The 7,332-nt window shown below is 34.8% G+C and overlaps 1 long non-coding RNA gene across 1 annotated transcript; it reads right to left on the bottom strand.

Annotated features, from left to right (window-relative positions):
- Positions 1-4,680: 4,680 nt before the first annotated feature.
- LOC149635022 (uncharacterized) lies at positions 4,681-6,369 on the bottom strand. The gene is made up of 2 exons (XR_016372407.1): positions 5,953-6,369; positions 4,681-5,892 (listed from the first exon to the last, which is right to left on the bottom strand). It is a non-coding gene; the product is annotated as an uncharacterized LOC149635022 (long non-coding RNA).
- Between the last annotated feature and the right edge of the window lie 963 nt (positions 6,370-7,332).

The raw sequence follows: 7,332 nt of genomic DNA, 5'->3' as shown, positions 1-7,332 counted from the left end.
AAAACTGCTTTACAACACAAATATTGTACAGTCTGTTAGAAAAGTCTTTGCCCGTTGATTTTTTTTCCGAAATTGTTCAATAATTCAAAGACCGTTAATCACAGTAATATGATACTTGAAACTAGTGTTGTAAATTTTCCGGAAAAATAAAACGCGGAAAATTTTCCGGAAAATTTTCCTCTTCGCGGAAAATTTTCCGCTAATCGGAAAAATATAAAACTAGCAATTATGTGAGCTTTGAGTCAATTTATCCAACTTTTAAAGATTTAAAACATTCCCCAGCTATTTTGCCATCTTTAGTAGATTTATTAAAGTACCGCCAAATATTACTGGTTGATTTTCCCATAATTTGTGATTTTAAACAGGGTTAACAAGCTTAATAACATTAACAACATAACACCCCGTTTCCCTTACAATGACGCAGACCATCACTATCCTTTATGCCTGATAATTTTAGTTTCACTTGGGTCTCTTAACGGTTAGGTCTCGACTCTCTAACGCCTTATACCGTCATAAGACCAAACAGTAACCCTATGCATGCAAGCGATAGCAAATGAGTGAGCTTTTCCTATAGAGAATAGGGGTCACTAGACTCTGTGCCCTTGGACAATTTTTACCCCTCCGAATTCACCTAAAACAAAATAATGAATGTTTTGAAAAGAAAGGCAATTGAAAAATTTTAAAGTTTTAACTTTTTAATTGAAAAACCGGTAGCGGAAAAATACGGAAAATTTTCCGGAAAAATATAGCTCGGTCATTTTCCGGAAAAATTTCCGAGCGGAAAATTTTCCGCGGAAAATTTTCCGACTTACAACCCTACTTGAAACTATCATAAATAATATGGTTTACCATATTATTAAGTTTCTGATAAAGGTTGAAGCACGTGCTTAAAAATCACAAAATGTCCAAAATCTGAAATGTTGAATCTTTTCAACTATGACATTTTGGAGAAAATGAATATGATTTTTGGCATCAGCAGGGTCGATTAATATTTAGAAGGTGTGAATATTTTCTTATCATCTTTAATAGTTTGTGAGATATTATGGTTTAATTAAAATCATAACATTGAGAATGTCCCAAATTGCACAGTGTGGAAGTGCAAAGCGTTACCGCAATGCGTAGAATTCTCGCATGCAGGATTTTTACTCCTATTAATTTGGTGATGCTACGAAAAGGTGCACTATAGTTTTTTATAATATTAATGGGATACTTAAACGGTATAATTTTTGTTATTTATTTCTGTAGTCTTTTACTGAGAAACCAATGAATGACGTTACACGAAATTATTCTTGCATTTCGAGAAGCCATTCGAGAACAAGCGGTCAGAACGGATTTCATGGCGTTGTATTAAATAAACCATTTCAGTAAGTCTTGAACTGCTAGATTTAATACATGAGCATCACAATATTTGCATATAGCCATATTCTCTTCAATAGTGAAATGATCCCACACTGGGCTTCGCAGTTTTCTCTTCTTTGCTATATCGTCCGAAGTGACACTATCCATTCCGGCCACGATAACGCAAGAACGACGGATCACACGGGTCCAAACAAATATAAACTTTAAACCGCTTCGCGCGATGCTAACACGATGATATAATTATACCGATCAAGCGGGTCCTTTTGTATAACCACTCCACTAGCAAAGCCCGGAATAAAATAATTAATAGGTAGCCGAGTGTTTATATCCACAATTAATTACAAAAATAACTACAGATATTATGCATGCGCATATAGATAATGAAAAACCCAACTTTTTACGATAAAAAACGACTTCGTTTACTTCACAACATTCGAGTGGAATATTTAAAAATATATCTTCGCGTCGATTAACAAAGGTACTATATTCTATTGACTAAACCTACGTGAATAACCTTGCACCGATTAACCGCTCCGTAGATTTATAACAAAAATAGTATCATTTTTGGGGAAATATATCACACTCTAATCGTGAAAAACGATTATTCGTTCACCGAGCCCTAACCTACACAAAGGTGGGAAAAATAATTACTTTTATAATTTAAACATATGAATAACTTAAACACAACCTTAACCTAAACCTATTGCAAAATATCCTTTCCAAACTCCAAATACAGTGAGGACCATGTTGCCATTTTAACCCATCAATTTTCACAATTTAAGATTTGCAAGAAGAAATGGGGGAAGACTGGGACGAAAATCAAGGTATAACCTTCTCGTAGTTATGAATCAAGAAAAAATGCCAATAAAGAAAGATTTTTACAAAGGTAAAGAATTAGACAATGGTACCATTGTTTAGAGTAAATTATTTGAAGCATTGGTTTTATGTTATAATTTTTCTATTTAGGAACGCGAGAAAACTATATCGTACTCAGTCTTCAAAAAAGAATGAGACCTCTTTAAATACTGATATAAAAGAACCACCTCAGTATCACTCGTGGCATAACTGCAAAGACTTGAGGTCAGCTGTCAAAGCTATTTATGTTAAAAAAATGGAATTTACGCACTGAACTATGACAGGTACCTACTTTTATTTAACACATTTTGGGTTGATAATATTTGTAATATTTTTGTACTGTATCAGTGTTCAACGCAGTGAATGCTCGGGAAATTGCACTCCGATGTATTCCCCTTATAATTCACCGTAAGTTTTTAATAATTTAAACCTAGTAAATAATCGAATGTAACCTTTTCTACTAGGTATAATATTATTATTATTAAAGCTTTATTTATTAGGATATTCCTATTCAGTCGAAACTGTTTTACAAAGGAGTCCTTAGTTTAATTAAATGATAAATGTGCCGTTTTGCTTCCCTCTTAAACTCCTTAAGGTTCATTACATTTTTTAGTCAAAGGTTTTCAAGTCCATGCTTTCAAAGCCCAATTGTAACACCAAAGAAACGTCCCTAGGAAGCCCCAGATGTTTTAAAACAAGATGGCCCCGGCCATATTAACGTTTTGCCTTGGCTAGCTAAATTTATTGTAAGGTGACCCCGGCCTATATACTTTACGGTTATTTTTTTCTTTTAAATATCAAATATCATTCCAATTATGAATAAAAATAATCTAGCTTGATTTTGGGTTATAGATTAAGAAACAAGTAAATAACCAACTTCTGTCCTATGAAATGGAACAATTTTCTTGATATTTTTGTTGCAAACCTAATATTTGTGGGATAATTGATGCGTTTGGGTACTAAAATTATTCATTGATTGCACGCTTATGCAATATGCAATATGCAACAAGCGCTTAGAATTAGCCCCGAGTCATGTTCTCTTGAAACTTGAAGCAATAGAAATGAAGTAATTTGCATAAGCCCTAAAGAACAACGCTAGACGGGACACGGAAACGGATGGTGGAGATAAAGATCCTTTTTGTTTATGATGTACTAAGCGTTAATTAATCAGAGAAGCTGGAACCGAAAAAACTTACAAAAATCTCATAATATTTGTGCCAAAAAAGTTAATTTAAAAACAATTTTATATATTTTAATTTAGTATAAAACAATTTTAGAACTAAAAATGGGGTTGACGGGACGCCCAGCCTGCCAGCCAGGGTCGGACCAATACTTTTCCGAACCTCTAAAACGCGCGAAACTAAAAACTTAGTAAGGAAATAATTTATAAATAAAAATGTGGTTGAAGGTACGCCCAGCCTGCCAGGCAGGGTCGGACCAATACTTTTCCGAACCTCTAAAACTCGCGAAAGTAAAAACTTAGTGAGGAAATTTTTCTCAGATTCCGCGCCTAGAACGAAAAGTTTCACTAGTGCCATCGTCCGGAGAAAACGCGAAGCTTGATCTAGGTGAAACAAAAATGGCAGGCCTGAGACCTGTAGCATCAACGGCAGTGTATGTGACGTTTAAACTTATAATTAAGTGCCAAATGAAAATTAGTACTCGAAATTTTTTGCAATGAATGAACCACAATTTTCAGAAGAGAATATTTTCAAAATTGGTAAGTGTTGAAAACCTAATCACCCTAATATTAACCAGATTAGTTATGTAAACTCTTAAGCCTTGGTCATAACACGAGTATAAAATTGGTCATACTGTTTTGTTTTGTTTAGTACCTGTTGCTCTCTCTCTTGTGAAAATTGCTACGAGTATTACACATATTTTCCAAAAGATCCTACTGAAAAAATTCGAAAAGCTCTTCAGTCAAACTTTAAGGGAAATGAATTCACACAGTATGGAATTATAAACGAAAAAACAACACTTGTTGCTTTAAAAAAGAGTCTAATTTAAAAGTAACGAAGATTGGTTTGAAGTCAACCCTTCTTATCAATTCTTGGGGTGTTCCCCTGACGGTCTAGTCAACGATAATTTGGTCGAAATGAAGTGTCCAGTCATTGGTGAAAAAGGAAACTTAGAAACAGTCCTCAAGAAAACTCCTTACGTAATCAAGAAGGACAGAACATTTTCTTTGAAACCCAAACAAATGTATTATGGGCAAGTGCAACTTAGTTTGGCCCTTTTAGGACTTCAAAGTTGTCATTATGTAATTTATTCAAACTGGAAGATGATTGTTTTGTTATATGTGCCTAAAGACCAAAAATTTATTAACAATCAATTAACCAAGATTACAAATTACTTATTTCAAAAGGTTTTTTTGCTTATTTTAATTACTACATTCCAAATTATTTGAAATGGAAAAATAATGGAGCAAACAAGGCTGAAGTGATATTTTTAAGTTCCTTAAAATGTGATAGAATCTTACAAATTTATTAAATAAAATTGTTTTACAAAATTTCACGAGTCTTGGGTGCATTATTCATTTGCATTTTTTTTCACGGGTTTTAACAAGCTTGGGAACTGCGTAAGAGTTAATTTAAAATGATTTGAGGTCTGAACTTTACTTATTCCAAACAAAGCTGATAGAGCGGTGAATGAAATGCCAAGTTTTAGTTTCATGAGTGTCAAAAATACCCTATCTCGAGACTCGTAGTTTCCCCCATTCTTGGCCCTCTCTACCTTATTTGTCCATGAAAAAGGGGTATGAATTTACTGTTAATATTTTTAATGATTGCATCAAATAGACCAGTACTCCTTAATCCTGTTAATGAAATTATAGAGGGGGCATTCAATATTCCATTAGAAGCATTAACATAACATGTATGATTTTCCAAGGTGTTGACCATAATGCATTTACAGGGTTGCCACGGAATATTCAAAACCAAATTCCCTGACTTTTCCAGGTTTTCCCTGACCTTTTTCTGAGATTTTCCCTGACCTTTTCGGCCGAAAGTGTAAATGTTTACAGCACGTTTTAAGTGGTGCTTATAATTAAATAAAGTCTCTACATTTAAGTTTTCCAATGTATTTTTCACACCAAAAAGATTAAGAAACATTTTCACCTAAATGATTAAGAAAAATTTTAACTAGGATATAAATAACAGTCTGAGAGATTTCTTTAGAGAGCATTAACTTTACAAAAACAATTCTAGACAGCATTTTTAAGGATTGCTCTAGAGTTCACTCTGTGTTAAGAGAGGATGAGAAGAAACTTTCATTACTCTTTCAATAAAGACTTATCCCCAGAAATTTTACCTACTAAAATAAAATTCCCTGACTTTTCCCTGACCTTTTTGGCCCATTTTCAAATTCCCTGACCCGTGGCAACCCTGATTTATCATTGGGGTTTGGAGTGGTGCATTTGTCGGTCGTAGTTTCCTCGGTAGTTTGTTGAACCGCATCAATCCCCAATCTTTCAGCTAGAATTTCTGCGTCTGCTGGTCCATTTATTTCAGCTGTTTCACTTGCATGCAAAGTTGGAGATTGTGAGAGCTGATTCCTTTTTTTTCAGTCTTTCCAATCTCCCATTAGCCTTGAACTATTGTTGATCATGTTTCCTTAACGGGAGTTTTTTGGAAGGAACAGCCAAAGGTCCAAGTCTGGGAGGGTAACTTAACTTATCTACAATAATAACTCTAATTATAATTGGTTTTAAATTAATATTATACGCTTAAAACATACCTGAATGTTCATATTTCGGAATGAAGGGAGCAGACAACCACGGACTTGGTGCGTGGTTTACCCATTTTTAAAGCTATATCCCATTGTTTCGACAATTTAACGTCGCGCGGAAATTGGTGAAAGCGGACACCACTCATTATTTTTACACCCATACACGCTGCAGTATTTAACCATTGTTTAATTACGTTTAAATAAACAGCAAAACTGACAAAAACTAGCCAAATTATCGTTGAGCAGATAGTTGAGTTGTTGATTTAATTTTATAATTATCTTTGAGCAATTCAATTTAATTAACTTTAATTAAACCATGAGTATGTTGATTGCGTTTGTCATTAATGGTATCGCCGGAATCAAGTTACATTTAAACACCTGATTAAACTAATCATCGATCATCCACCTTGCAATAGGCAGACAACAAACTAGCAGGGATGCCAGATTGAAAACCTTCAACCCGCCAAAATCAAATTGGAAACAAGCCCAAAAAACCGCCAATCGGTATTTCGAAAAAAAGCCCAAAAACTGCCTAAGATCTAGACTATCCAGCCCAAAAACAAGCCCAAAATTTATCGTGAAAATTTGAAATTAGTTTTTCTTTCAGAAATTTCAATGCATATTCTATACTGACACCATTTTTAAAACCCAAGCCAAAATGAAACCATTTTATTTAATCATGAATTAACGAATTATAAGCCGCTCAAAAGGTTTCACAGCACCATTTGTCAGTTTTTTGGGCATTCTAATGATCTTCGCCTATTGGCGGTATTTTAAGTACAAAAAGCCAAAGAAAAACCCCGACAAGCCCAATTTCGAGCCAACAGCCAACCCTTTTATTTCAAGCCAATATTTTTGAGAAGAAGCCCAATTGGCGGCTTTCCAGCCCAATATGGCAACCCTGCAAACTAGACGGAGTTCGCAAACTTCGCAGTCTTATTTATGACATCTCATGTTGCCCTCTATTGAATCTCTCAACAACTATCGTTAAATTTATTACTTAAATAATATAATTTTTTTTAAATATAATAATCATATTAGCTAATTATAATTATTTAACTTTAAATGAGTATGTTTCATTGATTTAAATCGCATTGCTAAAAATGATTGGCGGGCGCTAGGCAGTCATTCTCTCTACTCTCTCTCCTCTCCCACTTACAAAATCCAGCCGCAGCTGGTTGCCGCGCGTCGGGAAGGGGAGGGTGGGTGGGGATCCACAAACTTCTACCTCTCTCTACTCTACAGTCTAACTTAACTCGGGTTTTGTACTAAGCAAGCGTGGCTTCGTGGTAACGCGCTCGCTCGGGCGTCTTCACTGACGTCTCGTATGGATTAGGACATGGCAGGTTCAAACCCCGGCACCGACGGGAAAAATAATTTCAATTGAAA

This window comes from Phalangium opilio, unplaced genomic scaffold, assembly GCF_054372755.1.
Source record: "Phalangium opilio isolate 3A_F unplaced genomic scaffold, DU_Popi_V2 ptg000095l_1, whole genome shotgun sequence".
NCBI classification, from domain to species: domain Eukaryota; kingdom Metazoa; phylum Arthropoda; class Arachnida; order Opiliones; family Phalangiidae; genus Phalangium; species Phalangium opilio.
The sequence above is the reverse complement of the archived record's forward strand: the minus strand, read 5'-3'. Positions and strand labels throughout refer to the sequence as shown.